Raw genomic sequence first — 25,770 nt, 5'->3', positions numbered from 1 at the left:
ATTTATCAACATGGGAGTGGACAAATATGCTTGCTTTATGCAAATGTATTTATATATTTATTATTAGAAATCAATTAATAACACAAAACAATGATAAATATTGTCCAGAAACCCTCACAGGTACTGCATTTGGCATAAAAAAATATGCTCAAATCATAACATGGCAAACTCAAGCCCAACAGGCAACAACAGCTGTCAGTGTGTCAGTGTGCTGACTTGATTATGACTTGCCCCAAAAACTGCATGTGATTATCATAAAGTGGGCATGTCTGTAAAGTGGAAACTTGTGGGTACCCATAGAACCCATTTTCACCCCTTTGAAAATGGCCATGACAGTTTTTCCTCACCATAATTTAGCGCCAGTTGGGAGCATTATTTAGCCTCCTTTGCGACAATCTAGTATGACATGGTGGGTACCAATGGATTCCTTAGATTTTATAGTTTCATATGATACCAGTATCGTCACCTTAGCTTTAAAAGCTAGAGCCCGCTACAACCTCTAAAAGATCGATTGCATTAATTCGTCAAAGAAATTAATGGCGTTGAAGCAAATTTGCGTTAACGCATTATTATCACGTTAACTTTGACAGCCCTAATTTACACACATACACATACATTTCTACCATTGAGACCATCAACTAATTATATTGTTTAGATGATATAAACAGAGACAAAATAAAAACATTTAATGACCTTTGAAATAATTTTTTCTTTGGTTGTATTTAACACTGATTAATGAGAAATAATTATTATTATTCACTTCACTTCACTTCATGGTCATAAGGAAGCAAACAGTTGGTGGTTGCAGTCTGTGCGTGGTACAGGAATGAGTGCAAAGTATCTCTGTTTTAACATGCGTTTGATCTGAGATGTGATTTGTCCCTAACTTATGTGTGGGTCTGATTAAATGACGAGTTTGTCTTCTCCCTTGACAATGGCTGTAATGGTTTGTTTTGCTTTGTATTCTCATGAAGCTTTGTTCAGACTACTAAGCAACAATCAACACAATTATTAGCTTGAAAACTTCCTGTTCCCGGTGGTGTTGTGCACCAAGGCTTTGGGCCATGCTAATTTTCGTCTTTTCACTGAGCTTTAATTAAGACAACAAGGATTTAGCGTCCTCCAGTGACATCACCCAGGAGACTAATTCTACCTCATTTGCTCCCCATAACTCTAAAGCAAAATAAAGACGTTCCAAGACTGTTCGGTTTGGGGATTATTGATTATATTTTCAGCGTAGTGGGACATTAAAACCCATATGCCAAATTATGTTGTATTTTTATGGGACATGAATGGTGTGAAAACCGTGCAACTCAAAGCACTTCCAGCTCTTCAGGAAGTAAACATAACTATATTTCCAGACTGACAGTTGTGCTTTTTTTTTTTTATTATTATGTAAAAGGTGTTGAATACATTTTGTAAGCCCTTGGGTCATGAAAGATTCCACGCGACGGCAGCAACACAGCTCGCAGCCCTGCCTTTGATCATAGCCTACACGACTTCAAAGGCACAAAAGAAGAATTTAATTCAACATTTAATGGAACATTTTTAGGAGGAGTATACAAGTCCTACCTGAATTCACCTCACATTATATTTCTCGCAGAAGCAAGATAGAAAAAAGCATGTTTAAGTTTCATAGAAGCAAATTATTTTGCTAATCACTGTGGAGCTCTATTATTAAATCTCTATTTGCATGCCTGCTTCCAGACCTCTGAATCACTCCCCACATCTTTTCAGCAATTCAAAAAGGTCTGGCATTGTGCTCCGAGGTTGAAAACAACCAAGTCAGAGCGTTGTACGTGGGATCAAAATGGGGATGTCATGTTCTTGTGCCAAACCCAGAAAAATAAATACATCCATGAAGTTATGGTACGTATGCCATATACGTAGGTTGTCTATACAGAAATTAAATCAGCATATTTCTACATTCTACATGACAAATGCTGTGTCGAGCAACCACTGCTGCAGCTTCTGTTTTGACTAAAGATGTTGTCGATGGAACAAATACATCAGGCACTGTCATTGGTGAGGGAAAAATTTGCATCTCACTCGCCCAGAAACAGAAAAGGGCTTACATAAACACGATGTTAGACACAATGATGAAGCGAAAATAAAATGGCAATTCAGTCTGATTATCGGGCTGTTTATAAGCTTCGTTTAGGTCAAACCCTGCAAGATAAAAAGATTGTGTACCACGGTTAAACTGTTGCATTAATCACCATTACATGCGGAGTCCCCCAGGGTTCAATTCTAGGGCCTCTATTATTTAACCTCTTCCTTTGGTACAAATCCTGCAAGACAGTAACAACTGTGGTGCTTTGATAATAATAAAAAGTGCTTCAACTAGTTCATAAATCACTTAATGGGTGGAAGATAAAAAAAATATTTCTGACGTGTTTGGAGAATATAAATCCAGCAGTCGCCAATTGGTGCCTTAAATCAGAAACACGTTACAAAATTTAAACTTTAAACATGTTATGGAAGTTGCTTCTATCTGTGTGCAGCGTAGTAGCTAACTGGAGATGCACTTCAAAATCAAAATTAAAAACATACTCTCCTGCACCTTTGATTTATTATTTTCTGCACTTCGACTCGCTTTTTCAATTTTTTTACTGCTCTGTCAATTTTTTATTACTTTGTCTTTTTACTGTATCATATTACATTTTCGGATCTGTATTAATCGATTTCATTTTCCTTTTCGTGACATTTTTATTAAATGCTGTGAATTGTCTTTGTAATTTAAAGGTGCTACACTAATAAAATTCTCTTTTAATTTGGATTCGAGCACCAGATTTATACTGAATTCTTTGTCAGACAGAATGATCAAACTGCAATGCGTCTTTTCCTTTTTGCAGGAAAGAGCGATACTGTTCTACTACGGCCGGGAAGGGAAAGCATTTTAATGTGGATTATGTGGAAATTGATATTACCTATAATTGAGAATGTTTGTAGATATAGAAAAAAGTTGGATTTGAGAAAAAAATTATGACCGATAATTCCACCTAAGACAGTGGCAAGCACACAGTCTTTGCTGGGTTCATCAATTTTGGCCGAAAATCAGTTGCAGGCCTATTTTTCATCTTCTACTCAAGATCAGTTGAGATATATTACTCATTTAATGTAAGTCCGGTTTATTTAGCCGACAGATGTTGTTAGACGGGAGAGACATCGTTGTTTGTCTTTGTCTTAAAACAAAAGCACAGAGACAATCTGAACCAAGTCTCCATTTGTTCCAGCTTCGATTTTAAACACTGATACCTGCAAGTAAAGGCGATACATCTTTGCTCTCTGTACGTGTGTGTTGAGAACAAAAGAAAAAAATCGATGGCAGCAAGGGAGGAAAACTATGTAGAAGCATGTGAGGGGCTGTGGATGAGAACGGGAGCACATAATAGTGTCAAAGTAAATGTGAGAAAGACTCAATAAGGATAGTTGTTAAAGAGCTTGTGTGCCTGTGTGTGTACAGTAGCAGCGTCAGCAGTGAAACCGCATTAGCAAAGGCAGGGGAAATGTCAGCCCATCCGTCAACATGACATCTGCAATCTCTCCTCCTCTCTGTCCGTCTCTATCTGCTTCTCTCTCATTCACTTGGTTACACTATTCAGGACTCAAAAGCTCTGCCTACCCTCTCTTACACTTGTTCCCTCACACATTCTCGCCCTCAGCTTCTATCCACCACTCCGAATCTCTCGCTTCTCTATCTCTCTACTTATCTCCCTCACATTTCCTCTTGGTTATTCTCTCTCTATATCTTTTCCACCCTCTCGGGTTTAATACAGACATCCATCTCCGTTGTGTATCCCAAAACATGTTTTTTTGGTTTCATTTTTTGCAGTGTGTGTGTTTGTGTTTTTTTTGTTTTTACATAAAAACACAATGAGATGCTCAGAACGTGGCTGCCCTTTAAAAAGAGCCCTGTACCAAGCTGCTTTTTCTGGCTGAGCAGAGCGCTTTCAAAAGTTGAAAACATCTGACCTTTTTCAGAAAAGCACATATGACACCAACTGCTGTTTTTATCAGCTGGACAATCATAAAAAAAAACACAAGAGGATGGAGGATGGCACATTCCCATAACAAAAACAAAGACAGAGAGAATCTTTAAAGTACAGGTAGCTGTTGTTAAGAGATGTTCCAATACAATTTTTTCCTACCCGATACCGATTCCGATACCTGAACTTGCGGTATCGGCCGAGACTGAATACCAATCAGATACCAACGTGATGAATATAATATCTACACTCTACTATAATATTTTCTGCTGTAGTTTGTGCTTTTATAAGATTGCTGGTGTTGAAATTGCCACCCCTCGAAATGGAAGCCTTACATACTTTACATATCGCAGTCTTACTTGATTTTCCTCTGGGAAATATGGCTTCTTCGCTGCTCGCAGCGGCAAAGAAGAATTGATTTCCATTTAAACAAGATGATTTTTTTTGGGGGTTGATACATTTTGGTATCGGATCGGTTTATAGACTGGCGTACTCACCGATACCGGTTACCGAATTTTGGGCAGTATCGGACACATTTCCAATAGTGGTATCGGTATCAGAACAACTCTACCTGTTGTAGAGGAACTATATGACGTACTGTATCCAGCTGATTCATATGTACATGCTCTTCTCAAACAGTTATATAAAAAAGGAAGATATATAGATACATATTTAACCTCCTTCGCAACAAGCTAGTATGACATGGTTGGTACTAATAAATTCCTTTCTAGTTTCATATGATACCAGTATATTTACTCTAGCTTTAAAACTGAGCCCGCTAAAATCTCTGAAAGATTGATTGTGTTAATGCGTAAAACAAATTAGTGGCGTTAAAACAAATTTGCGTTAACGTGTTATTAGCGTGTTAAGTTGAAAGCACTAATATTTTTTTAATATTTTTTTCTAGCCTTTGAACCCTGTTGGGCTCTGTACATTGCTCATACTGTAGACCTCAGATTTTTAACTCTCAAGTACACTAACGCCTACACTATATGCTCGCTTATATAGGAAACAGCTCAATACTTTTACACACAGAAAATTGGTTTTCCCATCCATTGAAGTATTATATTTATCCTCCACCTCCACTTTCCTCTTATGTCAGTTCATATAAGCTCATACAGTAGGCTGCCTTTTGAAAGGCCAGCGGCAAACAGGGTCAAAAGGTCAAATTGATTGAACCTTGTATGGAGTGTCTCGACCGCACGCCCGAGTGGTGCACACATCACAGAGAGGAGCACTCCAGCTCACGGCGCGTTACCGCTTTCCTTACAACCGACGATGAGGGGATTTTATTGCTTTGTGTGCGTGGGTGGCCCTGGTTGAAGTAACTCCTGCAAGGATGATGCCGGGGAGTGAGTGAAGGATTGGACGTCTGCAACAGGACTCACTCACAGTGTGCCCTGCTTAACGTTTTTATAAATAAATGTAAGCTAAATCATAGAAATCAGAAAAAAGTGATCTGCCATATTGATGTGTAAATTAGTATGTTGACTTGTGAAGGGTTTAATTGAGTGAAAACATATATACTCACTGTCGTCTCTGTGCAAAATGTCCTTGTTTTATTTAAATAAGGGCTGGCATATGCTTGTATTCATTTGCAACCCAAAATGGTAAAATTGTATCCTCCTCTATCCTGTAGATCTCCGACAAGAAAAGACCAATTTTCACAATCGCTGTTTCCGCCATGCACAAAAGCAGACATGGTGAAAGACAAAAAAATATGCAAGGACATGCTCTCTGTGTCTCTCTCACACACACACGCACACACAGACTGAGACACAACCCCGCAGACTCAAACCGCAATTGGTTTCAGTGAGTTGTCACATTCTGGCCGAAAGTCAATTTTACACTTACTTAGCCCCATAATAAGAAGTCATGTTGACAACTCCACAATACATCTCTCCTTTCAGAGGATGGTAGAGAAAGAAAATCAAGGAATAAGGAAGAAGGCGACTGGGGGTTGGAGGGTTACAATAAGCAGCATGAGAGAAAATTAATGTCAAAAAGAACAAAGAGAAAGAAATCACTATATATCCATATGTATGCCTTCAGTGTGATGAGACAGGGCAAGTTTTTAAAAATGTTTCATCACTCAAGATCCTGAAAGAAACTGCATACTAATGAGTGAAAAATATGTGTATAATGCATATTTTAGTATGTTTTATATTCTATATATTTATGATGGGTTCATACTAGGGCTGTCAATCGATTTAAATATTTAACCTCGATTAATCGCATGATTGTCCATGAGTAATCTCACATTTATTATCCGTTCAAAATGTGCCTTAAAGGGAAATTTGTCAATTATTTAATACTCTATCAATTTAGCAAGCTATCAAGTGGGTAACATAATGCAGGAAATGCATAATGACAGAGGAAAAAGATATGGAAATATCAACATTTTTTTCAGTCCTATTATAAAATTACGAAGAAAGACAATATACAACTTAAATTACAATATATCAAATTATTAAAAATGAACTTCCATGGCCTTCGCTGTTTCTGACAACGTCAACAAACACGTCACAGCTTGTGAATTCTGAGCATTCAGAAACTTTCTACTTACGAGGTCGTGAATTCCACAAGAAGGGAGCGTTCACATGGACTCTTCTAGTGAACACGGTAAACACGACCCCATTTGAAGGCACAATAAATCAACCAGGACTGGAATCTTAAGGATTAAAACGTCCAACTACTGAGTTGACTAATCAAGGTCTGCAATTCCACACATGCAGAATGAGGAATTTTAGAGGTTACCCAGAATCTTTTTTGCTCCCAAAGCATAAATAGAGTTTCAGCCTGATTTTAACTGTATCAATTCACTCTAACCAACTGCCTGAAACAAAGACACTTTGTTCTGCTGTTGTGTATTATAGTGGGCATACATTCAATATTGCGTCTGCACATTTGTCTCTAGCAAGCAGAAACACTCTGACAGGAACGTTAGCGCTCATAGCTGCTACGGTGTTGTGCTCCTTTTTCTTGTCAACAAGGGAAACACACTTCTTTAGCTGACTTAGCTGGGAAAATTCAACTCAGTGTGTGTGAGAGCGAGAGAGAGAGAGATTGCAAGGAATACCGTTGAAACAAGTTGGAACTTGCGGAAACAAATGTTTATGTTGATTGTTTGTTTCCAACAAATTCAGCTTACATGCAGGTTTGACCTGACATCACATCAGTGACGGCAAACTGTTCCTTTAAACAAACTTGAAAAAAGTTAACTACCGAGTCAGAACTTTCACTTTCACTTTCTTGTTAGGGTTCGGTACATCCATGTTTGTTTACGTTTGATCTTCCTTTTTTTAGCCGAACATCAAAGGAGTGCGTGACATCAAACAACCAATCCATGATGCTACCACTTGTCATTATCATCTGTCAATCATCTCCTGAAATAATAAGTTGCACTTTGGCCCAACAGCATCAGACGTGATAACTTCATCTCCCAATGCATTATTCATGCGTCTGTATTCCTTGGTTGTTTCAGAGAGCGCAATACGAAATGCTAAAACGGTGACCTTCATTCCGCAGCAGTAATTTCACAACAAGCAATCATTTACACAGGTCTTGGTCTGTTTGTCTCACAGACACACTAACAAAAAGAGCCCAGTTTGTGATAACTGTCATCCTCTTTCCCGTTGTGTTGGTTAGTCTGGATACTTGCGTGTCCATGTCTTTCCGTATAAACAGATAATGCCAACACACTGAGATATAAAGCTTCTTTTACTCTGCCACTCTCTGTGAACAACAAAATTGAGGATTGGGACTCCTAATGTGCATTTGATGTGGTCTTATTGATAGAAAATAAACAAAGACAAAGACGATTTTCAACCGCAGAGAGACTACAAAGCTGTCCTTCACAGAGAGGAGGGAAATGCTTTGATTATCTCTTCTGTTTCTATGTCCAACTAATGGTTCAATCGTATGATTCATGTGTTTACTGTCAGCAGGACGTTAAACACCCTCCTATAGAGTGCTCCAAGGATGAAGGATTTTTGCAGGCCAACCAGGAAGTTAGTATCGCCATGGTTTCCTCAACAAAAAGCCAATGGGATTTTTTCATTTTCCAGTTTTGTTCAGCAAGATAAGTTTCACAAATGAACACCACTTGAATGATTTTTGAAGTGTGAATGCAATCGGCAGAAGTAAAAAGCTAACGTTAGGCTGTAAAGGAACTACGCCACGGTCCCATGAGCATGAGTATACACAAGTAACCAGTCGGCGTGATGACATTTAGTAGTCTCATTTAGCCACTTGTTAGTAACTGCCTTTTTGAAGACACATCAAGGCTTCAAAAGTCACAAGTGGGGTATTTATTGATGTATTTTTTGTCGTAGAACAAAACGTGAAAATCTCTTAAGCTTGTATTAACCAATTATTATAGTTATTTCAGGCATCTAACTAAAAACCCATTCAAAAAACCCATTGACTTCCAGACGAGGGAACCGGACATGCTAAAATACTAACTCATTTCCAGGTTTTAGGACTCGTTCCTGTAGCACTCTATTACTTTAGTGAATATTTGACTTGTTGCAAAATGACCTAATTCTAAGTTATTGCAGTGGTTTCCAGTGAATTTTTGGAGAAGTAATCCTGTTAGTTCTGAAACAAGTGCAGTAAATGAGCCCTGAAGACATATTGCCTCTAACAAAGTTGTTATATAATATTTAACCCTAATTAAAGTTTAACTAAAGTCCCAGTGGCCTAGGAGCATATGCACATGTTGGGCTGGATACATACATACAGCGTACATACACACCCGCAAACACATCTCTGATCTTTGTGAAACGTAGCCTAAAGGGAAGCTGCAAACCAACAAGCGAACGTCCACTAATAATGATCAAGAAAATAAATAACACTCTTCTTCAAAAGGTGCTTCTTCAGACCTTTGAGTGTTTGACAACCGCGTCCAAGAAGCCTTCATACAATCAAAGTCTTTTTTTTTGTTAACGTTGCCTTTCAACCTCCTCTTCAAAAAACAATATTTTCTATCCAAAAGATAAAGCTTTGGAAGCCAGATAAGGAGGATGTGACAAATGGTTTTCCAGGACACTTGGCAGAAAGAAAACAAAACCTCATTTGGTTCTGGGTTTACAATATCATTTGCTCATTTGTTTGATACGAGATGATAGGAGATTGTTTTTCTTCTAAGTAAAAGTGTTCTGGCTTAGTGTGGACCACCACAGACGTGTGTGCTGCTGGTCAGCTGACCTGTATATAGAGGTTCTCTTTAGATCAGGATCATTACCCACACCAGAGTTTTGTAATCAGTCCTATTTGTTGGTCTGTTTGTTTGTTAGTTAGCAGAATATCTCAGAAACTTTAAAAGTGAGCCAGGTTTTGGCGCAGATAGCAACACAAGGTGGCAGACTGTGAGTCAGAAAGTAACAAGACATTTTGAAGAAGTCACCTTGGACTCTGGGAAACTGGGATGAACATTTTTTACCATTTTTCTGACATTTTATACACCAAATGATTAATGAGTCAATCTAAAAAATAAGTGGCAGATTATTCGATATGAAAATAATCATTAGTTGAAGCACTAAAAAGTTAGTTTCCTCCCATAAAAAAATAAATATGTGTGTATTGTGCTTTTAGTATGTTAGAGACTTATAGACGATAGATCTATGCGTACCAATCCTTACTTTAAAAAACACTGGTTTAATGTAATAACAGCATTTACAATAAGTGAAGGTCGAATGCTTTGAGGATAACCTCAAGGATAGTAATACTAGATTATATAGCAATATACTTTTTTGCACCCATCTCTTATCCAGGAGAGACTTAAAATGACTGCACAGGTGTATATTCAGCATCCTGCTCAAGGACATTTTGACAAGACACACGTCTGTTGATGTGCACACTGTCTGCCTGGGAGATTGAATCTGTAACCTTACAGTAATGGGATGGTCTCACTAACCACTAATCTGCTCTGCCACCTGAGAAAAAGGAGACGGAGAGATGGATAGACGGAGAAATACGAGAGTGCGGATTCAAAGAAAGGAGGAGATGAGTAGAGGAAATAGACAGACGGACGGGGAGGGGGAAAGGATCATAATGGAGCAACGGCAGAGACAGAGATGGTAGAGAGACAAACAAAGTGTGAGTGATGGTGAAGAGGCATTAAATGAATACCGAAGGAGGAAGGAAAAGCCGGGGAGTGATGGGGATGACACGGAGCGAGCTAAGAGAGGAAGACCCATATTAAGAAGAGAGGAATGGGAAGGAAAGCGAGCTGGATAAAGATAAATGGATATAAAAAAGACAGAGGTCACATTCACAACAGAGTCTCAATCTGGTCCCCTCTGTCTGTAAGTCTATTCTAAATACTCATCAGCCATTGGTCAGGCGGAAGGAAGTGGCGAGCACTGAACCCTGTAACCCTTCATTTCCTCAATGACAAATTCGGGTGTCCTTCGATTTCACTTCCTCTCTGTCTCACTTACTGCCGGCGCTGTCACATATTCTCATTAGTCACCGTGGCAGCTGAGATGTGTGTGTGTGTAGGTGTGTGTGTGAGTGTGTGTGTGTGTTTGGGGTTGAGTCAGAGAAGTATAAACAGAGAGGGAGGCTGGGAAAGTGTGAGTGAGACAGAGAGAGGTATTATACATGAGTAAAATGATGCATGAGGACATGGATGAGTGCGTAGGGCGTAATGTGGAGTTTGTTTGTGTGTTTTGTATGATAGATGATGTGTGTACCATATGTGTATATCTGAGTCTGTCACTTCATGTACAGTATGTCTATTCGTTCATGTTTGTATGTATGTTTGTGAGTTTTTGTTTATATTATATAAGCCTTTATATGCTTTGATTTTAGGGGGAAAAAAACAACTGTGAGGCTGTACTGAGCTAAAGGGCTAACGTCAGCATGCAAACTTGCTCAAAATGACAATTTTTACAAAGTATGGTTTGTATGATATCTTATGAAAACGTTTTCCTACGAATGTCCAGCAACACATGATGTCAATTCCGCTCTTCAAATGCGTACAGTCTTCCGTCATCACAGGAAACAACTTGGTCAGGTTTAGGCAACAAAACGATTTAGTTAAGTTTAGGAAAAGATCGTGGTTTGGGTTTAAATAACTACAGAAGTTACGTCATTTAAATACGAAAGTTACGTAACAAATACATCCACGTTGACTTCTGGTTTCACACAGGGTGTTTTTTGACCCACCCATCGACCCCGACTTCCTCACTACGCGAAGTTCGACGTTCTTAATACTTCCTGGGTCATGATTATGTGGATTACATACAAATTGATTTTGTGGGATATATATATACTAATTATAGTACGTTACTTTCGAAGGTATAGCTACAAATAGTGTATGAGAACAGCCTGCAATTTTAACATGCTGCTGTTAAGCGGGTTTAATTGTTTACTATGTTCACCGTCTTAGTTTAGCATACAGTAGAATCTAAAGCCATGCTAGCGGCTCTGTGGATGTAGGCAGGATGTAACAGTGCTTTGAGCTAAATGCTAATGCCAGCAAGTAAAGCATTTCAGAGATTGTTGTGTGGTAGTATTGTATTCTGTATATTGTATGTACAGGAAAAAAATGTCTAAGTTTAGTGTGTTAGCATGCTAACATTAGCTTCTTAGTGCTACGTACAAAGTACAACTGAGGCTGATGGGAATGTTGGTAGTTAGTAATAAAGTTATTTTGATAATCAATTAATCGGTTTTCAAACAAAAATACCAACCTTTCACCAGTGCCAGCTCCTCCAATGTGACAATTTTCTCAGTCATACATGATAGTAAACTAAATATCTTTGGTATTTAGACTGTTGATTGGACAAAACAAGACATTTGAAGACATCCCTTTAGTCTCTTTGAAATTACTATGGACATTTTTCTCTATTTTGACATTTTATAAACAGTGTACAGTCTGCTGCCTAGTCTTTCTAGTCACCGTGCCCTCCATTTTTTTTGTCAGTTCCTCCTTTACTCCTCATTTATGACAAAAAAATACTTTAAAGATGCTAAATTCCAAATTCAGAGCCTATGGATTGCCTCCACGTGGCTCTCAACATGGCAGCGGCTGAGCCGGCGGGTAGCAGCTAACGGTGGTGAACAGCACAAATAGTGCAAACAACGACAACAGTGCTGACAGATCTAACAGTGTTTACCTGAGGGGGAAACCAGAGGGTGGGCGCTATGCTTCTGCGAAGACGCCGTGGGTCTGGATGGCGTTATCAGCGACATGTGAGCGGTGGCGAGTGGGGCACCCTCACATGTACGTGCGAATGAACCATCTATGTAAATAAAGCACAGAGAAACTCGGATTACAACAAATACAGAGGGAGTGTGACTTCATGTTTTATAAGCTATCTTATAGCATATATATATATAAGTGCCATCAACATAAAGAAAAACAACGATCATCCAGACTTCCACTCTGATTAAAATCCTTAATTTGAAATATGTAAACAATCATATATTGTGTTTCGAGGGAAAACGGGTATTATGGAGTTTCATATTGACTTCCAAAACTAGCAGGTTTTCCCCTGATTCCTCTGAAGCATCACAGCATTGACAGCTTACACAGCGACTCGACTGAGTTCAAACACTCGCATCTGTGCAGATTATGGTACTCCACATCGGAAATCGTGACTGTAAGCAGCTGCCAATCCGGTTGGAGAAGAGACTCATCTACCTCAACAAAGCCACAATACTGTCCATCAGGAGAAGGGAATCTGGGGACAGACTGGAGTGAGCAGGCAGGGAAAGGGAAAAGCCAGGCGACATCATTTCCCCACCGTTTCACCGAGAAGGATGAGCTTACATTTTATGTAAAGTTTATTTCTCTTCATAATAGTTTAAACGTGTCAAATAATTCTCCACACTGTCAGGAATGGTCTCGGGTGGAGAAAGATATTTTTAATTCAATTTCTGTTCTTTTTTTTGGTCTTAAAACAGACACATTTAAAGATATTAACTTTGAAAAATCACCCTCTTGGAAACTACCATGTGTAATTTGTCTGTGATTGTAGAATGTAAAAACCAGGGTCCAGTTTTAAACTTGCAGTATTTGGAGCTTATGGTGAAAGAGGCTTATGTTGCCCTTATAACTGATATAACTCTTGTATTTTTCTTCCAATACATCAATACTGAGAGTAAGACAACTGTGTATGTCTAGAATGAACCAAAAAAACAAAGTTTTTAGTAGAATTTTGATTATTATTATAGCTCCTGAAGACAAATCATGCTTTCAATCATGAAGATAATCTCATAATTGTGCATTTATATTGCAGACAATGATTTTTATTTTTTCAATTTTGCCTGTACTTAATATGTAAGAACTGTTTTTGGTATTCTGAATGGATGATTATAATTCATTAAGCAATATATTTTATGTAGAAATCCTAAATATATTCAGTATTATGGTTATTATAGGCAGGCAATTACAATCGGTCACTTCCTGTTTTGCCGTTTTTCAAGACCGCTAATTTTGGGTTATAGATGTGGTTTGCTGGATTTGACTTGCGATATTATGAAACAAAATTTTGCTTCTCCTTGTCGTTAACATGTTGTTTACTTTACCCCCGTTTGGCATGGAAATCAGCTGCTCAGCGGTCAAATGTTAAGGTAATATTAATAACTTTGTTGTAACGTTAACGCTACTAAACGTTAACTTCGACAAACAACATTGACAACACGGTCTCAGTGTCGTCAATGGTACCTGCGACCTTGGTGGTAACGTTAAAATAATTATGTGAAATAAAAGGAAAAAAGGACATGTATCTCCATCTGCATATTATTTTAAGCTTCTTTGTAGTATAAAATACAAATGCTTTCATTCAGGCATTTAGAAATTCTGGTCAAAAAGCAGGTTCACACCTTTTAATTGCGTACATAGCCAGGAAAGTTGAGTCCTTGGCCCCAAGCACTCTATCTCCTGATGGGCACCACAGCAAGCATTTTAACACACACTGTGCATACAAGATCAACAAGTCTGAATTAATATAGCAGTTATTTTAGTTTCATAAAAAAACTGGACTAAAGTGGTGGACAGCACCTTCCTGACTGTTCGCTGTACAATGAGAACATCACACTATTTCCACTCCATAGGTCATTTTAGCATGCTTGTATAAAAGGAGGACAGTCTCCATAAGATCCTGGGGGAAAAAAACTAAAACTCTCAGCTGGATCCCATCCTTAAAATGGGCTGAAAAGTTAAAGAGCCCCTTATGACAAAGAACCGTTTTTTACTCTCTGACACACACTCACACTATTTCTCCTCCATTTCTGTGATAATGTGACAGCTGAGGTCGGCGATAAAGGGGAAGCAGAGGGGAGATAACTTTGAGAGGACAGCAGAGAGAGACTGTAGAGTACATGGGCATGTGTGTGGGAGAAAGAGCAGTACTACTGTATGTGTGTTCTATGTGAGCGTCAGATTAATGTTCTACTGTAAGAAACCTCATTGTTGTAGTTCACTGCAGTGGTAAGGTCAGTCAAGTCATTAGCTAACCAGGGCACATCCCTTCGGTTAGGTTAGGTATCCCAGCTGTGTATTTTAGGTGGAAGCTAAACACTAGAATAACCTAATTTTTCTCGCATCAGATAAAGATTTTGGTGTGTTGCCTTATTAGTAATAGCGACAGGAAATATGACATCTGGCCAGATTAGGACTGGGAATACCACATCACCACATTACATCACATTGTGTATGTTTAAAAATCTGTAACAAAACAAGTGTATTGCTACATTTGCATTTCAAGGTTTTCGTTATTGCGAAGGCGGGATATTAATAGATCTTTAAGAGAGAAACCTTAGAGAGACTTTCATGCGTACTTGCCCACCCTTCAGATTTTCCCGGGAGACTTTTTCATTGCGCTCTCTCGTTTTCCTCCCAGGGTGACAATTCTCCCGTATTTCTCCCAATTCATGACAAATGTTCACCCCTTTTTTCCCTTTTCGTTATCTTAACCCGTTTCTGGCACTGTACAGCGTGTATAAAACCTACTGTTTCCACTCGGACAGCAATACAGCTAGGGATATTTTGAAAAAATATCTAATTGTGGTTATTATTTTTTCATTTTTTTTTTTTTTTTTATATGTTTATTGGTTTTTCTTATTTTCACAAACACAATAAGAATAAAAAAAAAACAACAACAACAAAACAAACACTGGTAAAGCTCAGATAAAAAAAAAATAAAAAAATGTATATAGGAGGTCAAAGGAAATAGTCCATAGTGCGATTGTGGTTATTTTGACTATTACAATTGCAATATGATTTGCGATATTAGAAGGAACAGTAATTTGTACCTCAATATTCTCATTTTCATTGAAAAAAAATATTAAAGTTATTATGTTGTGATTTTTGCGGAGATCTGTGCCAAACAAAGATGTTTTCTTGAGTCTGTAGAATATTATATGTAGGTCAGGTTATCTCTGCAGCAGCACAATATTTCATTTAAAATGGTATTTTGAGACATATTTTGCCTTCAACAAATATAGTTCCTCCTGCGATTTGAACTTTGCAATAGGCCACATTGCGATGTTGATAGAATTTTGATTAATTATGCAACCCTAAATACAGCTACACCAAATGTTCTTTCCAGGCGGAAGAAAGCTGCTCACAACCTCGCGACACAACATAGTTTGACTTGTGCTCGCACATCACAGAGCCCAAAGTCGATGCAGGGAAAAGCTGTCGTTTGTGTGGTGCAAGCCATTGGAAATAAATTAGTTTATGCCAGAGATTCACTCAAGTTCATGCCAGAGGGGCGAATTCTTCTATATTCTTTCCTGACAGCAAGTATTTAACATAAAAATGCTGTTACAGTTTACTTATTATTTGGATATTTTCATTCTTTAAAAATCACCAGAACGCGGGTAACGAATGTCTCTGAAACAGAGACAACAGGGACGACCTCCAGACCGCCCCCTTTAGTTTTGAAATCCTCAATATTTTGGGTGGTCTCAAGGTTGGCATGTATGCTTTCAGGTAATGTGTTTTATTACGTGATCAGACAGCAAAGCAATGAACAGCTGTTTTTATTTCCTTACTTTATAAGAGAGTCAGGAGTGGTGGGGCACATTTACCACCTCCACTAAACAATGTCCTGATGGAAACCGTGCATTAAACCCTCACTAATAAGGGTTTTTCAGTAAAACTTTCATAAAGTTAGATAGAATCAGGCACTTATCTAAGCCCCCAACAATGTCTTTTTAATGACGTTTCACCCATTAAACTTCAAAGACGCCTTGAAAAAGAGTTTTTACTGACTTGTACGGTTTTTGTAAGAACCTAAATTCCCTCTTCTGTCTTTTGAGTGCGTCCCACAGCTCCCCTTTCTCATCTTTCCTCCCTCTCTACCTGTCTCTTGCCTTGTCAGTCACCTTTTATCTCACTGCCTGTGTCAATCTACTCCATCTCTGTTCTCACATCCTGGTCCACTCGTCGTCCTCTTCTCGTCTCCTTTCTCACTCTCAGCCATCCTGCACTTTTATCTCCGTCCCCACTCTTGTCTTGCCCTCTACCTTTTATACGTGATCCTACCTCTCCGTGTCTTAGTTTAGGTGATGAGTTCAATAAACCAGTAGACATGGGGGGGTGTTTTTCCAAGTTCACAAACCCTGATCCAGCGTTTTAGCAAGCTGCATGGTTTTAATTCCTTTTGAGTAAGTGTCTCTTCCTGTTCCAGCTCTCTGCCTCTCTACTTCTGTGCTTCATGGTGTAAAGAAGTGCAACTTAGGTCCATTACATACTCCATGCAAGAAAGAACTGTAACGTTTAAATGCATCAGAGTACAGAGAGCGTAAGAGAAAAAGAAAATGGCAAGAAGGAAAAAAGAGAGGTGGTGGGGATTACAAGGCAGAGTCAGAGAGAGAAGGACAAAGGGAGGAGGGACGGACACCTGAGGGAAGGAGAGGAAGAGATGGAGCAACTTAGAAAGACAGACAAATCATTATATTCATACCCTGGCCGTGAGGTATAGACGGTAAACGGAGGTAGTGAAGGTGAAATTGTAACTGAGGGTGATACAAAATTCAATTATCTCTCTTAGTTCAGTTCATTATCTTGGCTCAGGTGATCTAACGTTCCCATTATGTTGTCGTTGGAAAACGGTGCCACTCTGTTGGCTTCATCTCTTTCTCTTGTGTCTTTTTTTTTGTGTTTGTGGTTCTCGCCTGACAGATTATTGGACATCAAAAGAAAAAAGACAAGAGTTTGGTCAAAACGCCAGCTATCTGCACCTGCTGATGAAGATCAAGTAATATGATGATGATGATGATGAAAGCTCCATATCGGCTAATAAATAGACTTTTTGATGAGATTTTGAACATATTTGCGAAGACCTTAAAGCGCCCCGAAAAAGTTGAAAATTTATAAACATCGGCTTGAACACCTGCTGAGAAAGATCGTTTGATATTATCCAGAGCTCCAAAACAGCTACTAAATGAATCTTGTGGCAAGTTTTCTCCAATTCCAAACATAATATGTGTGTCTTATGTGTATTAACAGTCTTTCCTGTTTCTATTGAGCTGACTGCAGCTTTCTCAATCACACATCTGTTTGTCTTTTCAGGATTTAGGAATGCTAATATCGACCCGTCAGTTGCCTGTACCGCACCAGGGCTTATTAGCAAAATGCGAACATGCTTTTCATTATCCAGGCAAAACCAAAATGAACCCCTGTTCCTCTTTCAGCTCTCTGCTTCTCATTCAATCTGGAAGTCTTAACTGTTAACCACTGGGCAGCTCCACTGGGGCAGCTGGAGTGCTTTGCTCTAGTGGAGCTCAATTGTTCTTGTTGAAGAAAGTCCATGTCCTCTCCAGCTCTTAGTTTTTAAGTGGTGACTTTATGATGACTGAGGCCTAAAAAGGAACCCACTATTAGGGCAGCACGATATATCGTTTCAGCATTGACATTGTGATGTGTGCATGCACTATAGTGACATCGTAGGACGTGCGAGGTCAGCAAATTAACTCAAACATGTAGGCTGCTATTTTTTTTGCTGCTTGATACAAAAGGAAAACTCCTACAGTTCTTATTTTCCATGACCCCAGTGTTTCCCATTAATTAGGCTACCTACAGTCGAGGAAGGCCCGCCGCAATTTCAAAATGAACCGTAAGTATTTTTACACTTCAACGGATGTGGGGATTCAGGGACGGCCGCTCGGTGTTGGAGGATCCCCTCGTGGGACATCTCCCTGACGCTGGTTTGGCCTAAACGGGCGCATTTCCTCCACAGCAGTGCGCCGCAACCGGCTCGAGGTCGGCTTGAAAAGGCCAGGGGTGAGACTGGTTCGCGGCTGTGGTCGTGAGTGTTACATCACCCCTCGCTCCGGGCCTCACCGCGTCCCGGAGCCGTGGACTTGCACGCTGTGCCCTCTCTCCCTGCGGGTAGGGACGGGGCTCAACCGGGGCGGACTGTCTGCGGCAATGTCAGTAACTCACCTGACCCCGACCTGAAACACGGATCCTGTCTCGATTGATTGTGGGTGTGACTTTTTTGCCGTGTTACCATTCACTTTACTGCACCGTTGTGACGAAAAGAGAGCTGAGCCGGAAGGCAAAGCTCTCGATCTACCGGTCAATCTTCGTTCCTACTCTCACCTATGGTCATGAGGGTTGGGTCATGACCGAAAGAACGAGATCGCGGGTAGGAGCGGCCGAAATGGGTTTGCTCAGGAGGGTGGCTGGTGTCTCCCTTAGAGAAAGGGTGAGAAGCTCAGTCATCCGTGAGGGACTCGGAGTAGAGCCGCTGCTCCTTTGCGTCGAAAGGAGCCAGCTGAGGTGGTTCGGGCATCTAGTAAGGATGCCCCCTGGACGCCTCCCTTGGGAGGTGTTCCAGGCACGACCAGCTGGGAGGAGACCACGAGGAAGACCCAGGATTAGGTGGAGAGATTATATCTCCACACTTGCCTGGGAACACCTCGGGATCCCCCAGTCAGAGCTGGTTAATGTGGCCCGGGAAAGGGAAGTTTGGGGTCTCCTGCTGGAGCTGTTGCCCCCGCGACACGACCCCGGATAAGCGGTTGAAGATGGATGGATGGATGGACCATTCATATCTATACAACCAATGTGTTGAATAAATTGTTTACTAGAGCACAACGTTCTTCATAGATCTAGCCTCCTAATTTTGCTCTCAAAATTCACCATATTGACACATTTAACTCTCTAGCATTTAAAATATACAGCATTTTCTCCATATCACAATATATATACTGCAGGAAAAAAAAAAAAAGTCCTATATGGTGCCTACCCCCTATCTCTATGGACAAAAAAACAGGGATATAATTAATTATATAGAGTGCAGCAGGCTCAAAGACTTGAAAACCACCAGACCCCAGGATTGCTTGAGGACACTTCAGCACGGCGAATAACTTCTATTAACTGAGCTTGAACCCAAGCCTTCCAGTTAAAGATCAATCTCTTTCCCTTACTAGGCCACACCACTGCCACAACGCGGAAATCCTTTTTTTACGAGTATAATTTCATAAAATAACACCTCCATTACTTCGGTTGTCTCCCTCTATAATGAAGTTATTGTTGTATGAGTGAGAGAGGCCCAGTCCAACTACGCTGCAAGGTCAGTGCTTATTGATTTACCATTCATCTGTTGTTGAGGTCATTACCGGCATGGTAGCTGTGATGATAATCTTGATTATGGATGGATAGTTCCGAGTGGTGTTATGAAGGTAGGGAGAACAGGGAGAGGGAGGAAAAGGAAAGTGTGAATGTGAGGAGTGGAGAAACAATGAGAGGAGGCAGATAAGGAGAAAAGAGAAAAAAACATGAATGAATGCATGAGTTAATTTAAGAAATTCTCAAGCCAATATTTTCCTTTGACATTCGGCAAAGTCATGGGAGGAAATTGAAAGAAGCCAAAGGAATGACTAATAAAGAAAAAAAAGAGAAAACACAGCAAAAAGGAAAGGAGGAAAAGGTTGTTTTTTTTAATGTTGAACTTTGTTAAAAGAAATATTCTTTCACACATACATGAATATTAGACTTGATGGTTTGAGACACACAGAGAAACAATGCCTCATATTCTCCCTTTGATAAAATATCTATTTCCATCTCTGGTCATTTCCATTTCTGACCAAGTTTGTTCACCAAACACCATAATTGAAAACTAATTAATTGATATGGGGGAAAAAAAACAAAACTAATGAAATATTTCTGCTGTCTGAATTGTCTCTATCCAGCGCTGAAGTTCTCCAGGGTCTCCTCTCTCTATCAGCGCCGGATGCTTTTCAATTAGTACCTCTATTAAAATGCCTCCGAGCAATTAATGAGCTTGTTAGATTTAGTAATCATATAATCAGCGCATGGATAAGATATCAGACTTTGAATTTCAACTAGGACACATCTGACAAACAAATCAACAGCTGAGGTCATTGGAGTAAGGTGTCGACGTGGAAGACTGAGCATCCCGGGGAGCTTATGAAAGCAGGACGGTTAGTTTAATGAGTTGGTTGAAAACATTATTTCATTCTAACATAACCTTGATTGACTAGCTTACATACTTAGAGGTTAGATTTATGCTTTATTATTTCTATTTTAAACAGTATGTTCAATTGTAACATTACAAGAGAACTGGCTTTCAGGACGAGAACTAACCAAAATGTTGTCTTGGATATCAAGTTTGTCCGGGTGTAAATTGGGGTTAGTGATACACAGTTGATGTATTATCATGAAATTGGGCTTTTTTTCTCCTCTGCCTTGGAAGAAACATCTTATTTCTCTGAGTAATAAGCTACTCAGCTGGACATGCTAACATTTCCAGCTTAAAACAGATAAACCTCAGACTGTATATAAAGATGGACAACATGACAGCTCCCTAAAAGTGAAGCCAAAATATCTTGATCTCCCCCTGGTGGCTGGCTGCAGTATAGGTCATAAAGCCCGCCCCCTCCATGTTAGCAGATGGGACATGGGCCAAATTAAAAAGTCAAAGTCAAATACATTTTTCCCAAACACGATTTTCATTTTAGGAAGTTCTTATCTCGCTGATTTATGTTCAAGTGTTAATTTCTTTGATAAGTTTGGTTTTAATTAGTTATTTGATGTTAAAAGGGGGTGTGGCGTCATGATTGACAGCTGTGATTCCCTCTTGCTAGCATGATGCGGCAGTGCTTGGCTTGCGATTGGTTTGGGCCGCATGGGCGGGACCTCGATGCTGCGGCTCCATCGCCCGATCACTACTGCGCAGACTCTGGCTCCAAATGCCATCAACAATAGTGCAAGATGGCAGCGCCAGTATCCGGGATGTTTTGACTTCACTTCTGTACAGTGGGAGGAAGTGGAGACGCGTCATCCATCTATATATATATATATACAGTCTATGAGATAAACTCACCGTTTAATCCATTCCTTACACTTTTGCTCTTGTATTTGTTTTTGAAAAGGTTACACTACAGAGCTTTTTAATTAATTAATCAATCAATTGTGTCACTTTTACATTAAATTTGATTTAGGTGTAACTGCCAGCGATCATGGCTTTGCAGGTATTGCATGTTGCCACAGGTTCGTCGACACAGGGATGTAATTACATGTAATTACATGTGATTACAGTCTGGATGGCATGTAAACAAGGTTTAACTATAGCCCCACACACACACACTACTTCAGAAAACCAATGTTTGACAGGCCTGTCGTGACTCGTTAGTCATCAATGGAGTGGACAATTGCTGTTTGGAGGAGGGGGTCAGCAAACGGTCAATTAGGGTGGGTATTGAATGAGTGAATGAACCATTCTAGCAGAATTTTAATCAATCTACACTGTCAACTTCATTCTTTTGCAGATGTTTGAGGGACGGGAAAAAAAACAAATGTTTTCGAATGGGGTCAGACGGATTTGAGTGGGCCGCTTAAATAAATTCTATATGGAAGTAATTACACAGATAGAGCCGGGTCCATATGTTTCACAATGCTCATTAAAAAAGTGCTGACTGCCATTATCACTCAGCTCTACTGAGTGTGTAATAGTTGGAGACAGAGTTATTTAGAGTGGAAAAAGTCACAACAGAGAAAGAAAAGGCAACCAGAGAAATGTCCTTTGCGAGAAAATAATTCCAACATCTTTGAATCCCCATCTCCGTCCCGCTCGCCCTGCTATGAGGACGCATCAACAACAACAAAACATCAATGATAGAACATCATGAAATATTAAAAACAAATTGAATATCTAACTTTTATCCATTACTTAATTACCCCCGAGAGGTTGGTACATACATATGCTCAAACTGAAAGCATGCTGCGTTGTATACGACACGTTTATCGAGCATCAATATGGAGCATGAGGCAAAAACAGTTCTCCCCAAGGCAAGAGGGGAAGTGAATGATGTTCAGCAATTCAGAAATGATGCTCTCCTCTTTGGTTAAGTTAGTGCGAGTGTGTTTGTGAGTGAAAGAGAGACAGTGAGAAAGAGTAAGTGTGTTTGTGATGATGGGATGAAGATGGCCACAGTGGAAGGTGTGTGTTTGCGTTTTTTTATTTGTTATGCCTTTAGAGACTTCGGAAAGCAATAAGAAATATTTAAAACTTGAATTTTGCAAATAGAAGCAGAAAGGAAGCGGCAGGAGGCGAGTAATAACTGTGCAGCACAGTTGGAAAGAGCAAAAGGATCTAACAACCTAGTGTCCGTGCAGCACGATATGGCTTGATCAGGGTACACGCAGAAAAACGCAGATACACAAATGCAAACTCAGCTGCACACCTCAAATCTAAGGCTAAAAATCCCTAAGCAGGGTATTTTGTACAGTTGTCTCGTCTACTGTATACGGACCCAGAGAGCCAGGGGACCATATCTCAAAAAGTACCTGATTCTGCATTTATTCTGTATTAAAAACAACACCCAGCATGTTGTGAGCTTTTTCACAGCTGTATAGAATAGAAGAAGTAATTGTCAGTGACACACACACAACACTGCTCAGTGATGCAGCCCCAACAAATATCAGGCCAAGATCATGTTGAGTGAGTGGTTCACTCTACAGTGAGAGCAGATTATGAGTGCTAATCGTTTACAATGCAATCTGGTATAAAAATGGAATTACGCTATCTTGGTATTTACTGCATAAACAAAGAGATCTAATCCATCAAAGAAGTCTCAAATCCTCGTCTTAATGTCGTTATCTCAAGACTGAGTTTGTTATTGATGTGAGATTTATGATACAATTCAGCTGTTACTGGATATGACATAAAGAATTGTGCAACATTGTGTCACGTTGTATTTTTAAGTCACACAATTTAAGATGTGTTTTTTTAAAAATGGCACTGTTGTTTATGTGCTAATAAACAATGTTGCACTGTTGTTTCTGTACTAATAAACAATGTTGCACTGTTGTTTCTGTACTAATAAACAATGTAGCACTGTTGTTTATGTACTAATAAACAATGTTGCACTGTTGTTTATGTACAAATAAACAACGTTGCACTGTTGTTTATGTACTAATAAATAACATTGCACTGTTGTTTATGTATTAATAAACAATATTGCACTGTTGTTTCTGTCCTAATAAACAATGTTGCCCTGTTTATGAACAAATAAACAATGTTGCACTGCTGTTTATGTACTAAATTGCACCGTTGTTTCTGTGTACTGCAAATTACATTGTTTAATAACTAGTTTATACGATAATATTGCACAACATAAACAGAATAAAGGCCACAGTCGGCCAACAAATAAACTGCACATTGTACTTTACTTTATACTCTGAACAGTTTGTTTATTGTCACTGTACTTCTAATGCAACAGTGTCCTAAACTTATAGGGAACAAATGAGAGAGGCAGGAATAAAAGAGGATTTGGCTCAACCTTCTATTTTTATGATGTTGAACCGTTTTGCAATCTGACTTTTTGAAATGTGGATTACTTAAAAGCTTCAATCCATAACTTATATTGGTTAAAAATGTGTCATCCGCATGGTTTCTCCATTTTTATAAATCAACTTCTTGTCTTTTCACCCTATTTATTTGAGTAAACAAGTATTGTGTTTGGATAATGTTGGTGTTTAGAGTAGTGGTATCAAATATCGATATTTTTCAAGGTATTGTATCAAAGTCAGAAATTTCAGTATCGTGACAACACTATCGCTAACCTTGTTCAACAACAAGACTAAGAGTCTACAGCCATTCTAACTGCTCTGTGAAGCTGTATTTAGGCACAACAGTACATTGAGCCAAATGCTAATATAAGTATGCAATACTTGCTCACAAAGATATTGCCTTTGTCATTCCTCAAGCTATGCTGCTAGTGTGGCTAAAAATAACGTTGCATGACATAACTTTACAAAAGTTGTAGCCCTATTACTAAATCATACTGTAGTTTATTAATAAGCCATATTTTGTACATCATACGGATGGAAAAGCATGATGCTAAAGGCTCTGCCATTGCTGTTGTAGTTCAAGCAATTGAGTTACCTCTCTCTTGTGACAATACATGGAAACATACATATTTAATCTTTAAAAAGCTTCAGCTTTAGTCGACACAGTTGTAGTGATCCCAGCTAATCTCAAGAATGCGCAGATCTACAATCTGTCCAGAACCTCCTCTGCATTTCATTTAATTTCTTAGTATAACTCCTCACTCTGAACTAACACATTGCACATTAGAGAGCCACATACGGAAAGTGTTTGGGGTGTACAAGTGCCATGCAGAGTTTGTTGTGGTTGTCATTGACAAACGTCTGCTTGCATGACTCAAGCTGTCAGTCGGGGGTGCACAAGGTAAGCCTCTCCCATCTGTTGCCATACTAGCAGGTGGCCCGGATAATGATGTGGCGTAGCAAGGCTCAGACAGGGCACCAGTCAACAGAGACAGGCTGTGGGATTACGTCAGATATTCCTTTGTGGACTATGAAAATGAAAGTGAGAGGACAATATGTGCTTCTCGATGAATGACCTTGCCTTGGTCGATGCGGTGTTCAAGCTACTTGACCTCAAGCAAGCCACTCATCCTAGCGATGCTGCCCTAAGACTGACCCTGAGCTCTGATGTCTCTGTAGAGGTGGATAAGACCACTTGACTTATCGTGTCTTGTGCCGTATAAACCAGTGCATTATTACACTGCACTAATCCGACACAAATTATTCCATATGCGAAAGTAATTAACATTTCAACACCATCAACATCAAATCATCTGTTTCAAGCATTAACAGACTGTAACAAAACTCTAATTTGTGTGTACATGGACCTGGCTTTTTACCGTAAGATCTTCCCTGATCACTTCCAACTTTTGCACAACATAAACAAGCCAACTGGCAACAATCAAGGAGGTTGCTATGTTGTTAAAAAAGAACTCTGTATAAAGAGCAACAGCAACAAACTATTAAGTTACTTTTAAAAGCTTTCCATCAACGTTGCTGCCAATTTTTTCAGTGTCTGCTGCTAATCTTACCTGACCCTGATAAAAAAGCCCCCCGCAATTCATGCTCTTAATGGCATCTTGTTTATATATAACACGCACATGAATTTCTTGTTAAGACAGACTTCGATTCAGTCGCTGCCAGCAATAAAAGGCTTCACTTTATTTTTCTAACCAATTTTCTATCAAAGCTGGTCAAAAGCTGACTGTTTATGAGCACAAAGACAGCAAAGACATGTATTATAGACCATAAGCAGTAAGATAATGATGATTAAAGTATAAAAAATGGCAGCACCATCAGAACCACTGTCTCTTCATACACCTCCAGGCAGATGGATTCAGCACCTTGGACAGCGACACAGACACCAAAACAGCTTAACTGAGGTGCTGAACAAAGACATTCAGCATGAACAAACTCCAAGATAGTTCAAGAAAATGAAGGGATTCTTTCATGACGTGA

At 39.4% G+C, this 25,770-nt stretch overlaps 1 protein-coding gene across 9 annotated transcripts in view; it reads right to left on the bottom strand.

Annotated features, from left to right (window-relative positions):
• LOC119479369 (protocadherin-15-like) overlaps positions 1–25,770 on the bottom strand; it is a 331,261-nt gene that overhangs the window by 236,197 nt on the left and 69,294 nt on the right. For all 9 annotated transcript variants that reach the window (XM_037754884.1, XM_037754889.1, XM_037754892.1 and 6 more), the window contains exon 2: positions 12,116–12,241. The gene's annotated coding sequence lies outside the window, so the exon portion shown is untranslated. The remainder of the gene's footprint in view (positions 1–12,115; positions 12,242–25,770) is intronic.

The sequence above is a fragment of the Sebastes umbrosus genome, chromosome 20 (assembly GCF_015220745.1).
Source record: "Sebastes umbrosus isolate fSebUmb1 chromosome 20, fSebUmb1.pri, whole genome shotgun sequence".
Lineage (NCBI taxonomy): Eukaryota > Metazoa > Chordata > Actinopteri > Perciformes > Sebastidae > Sebastes > Sebastes umbrosus.
The sequence above is the reverse complement of the archived record's forward strand: the minus strand, read 5'-3'. Positions and strand labels throughout refer to the sequence as shown.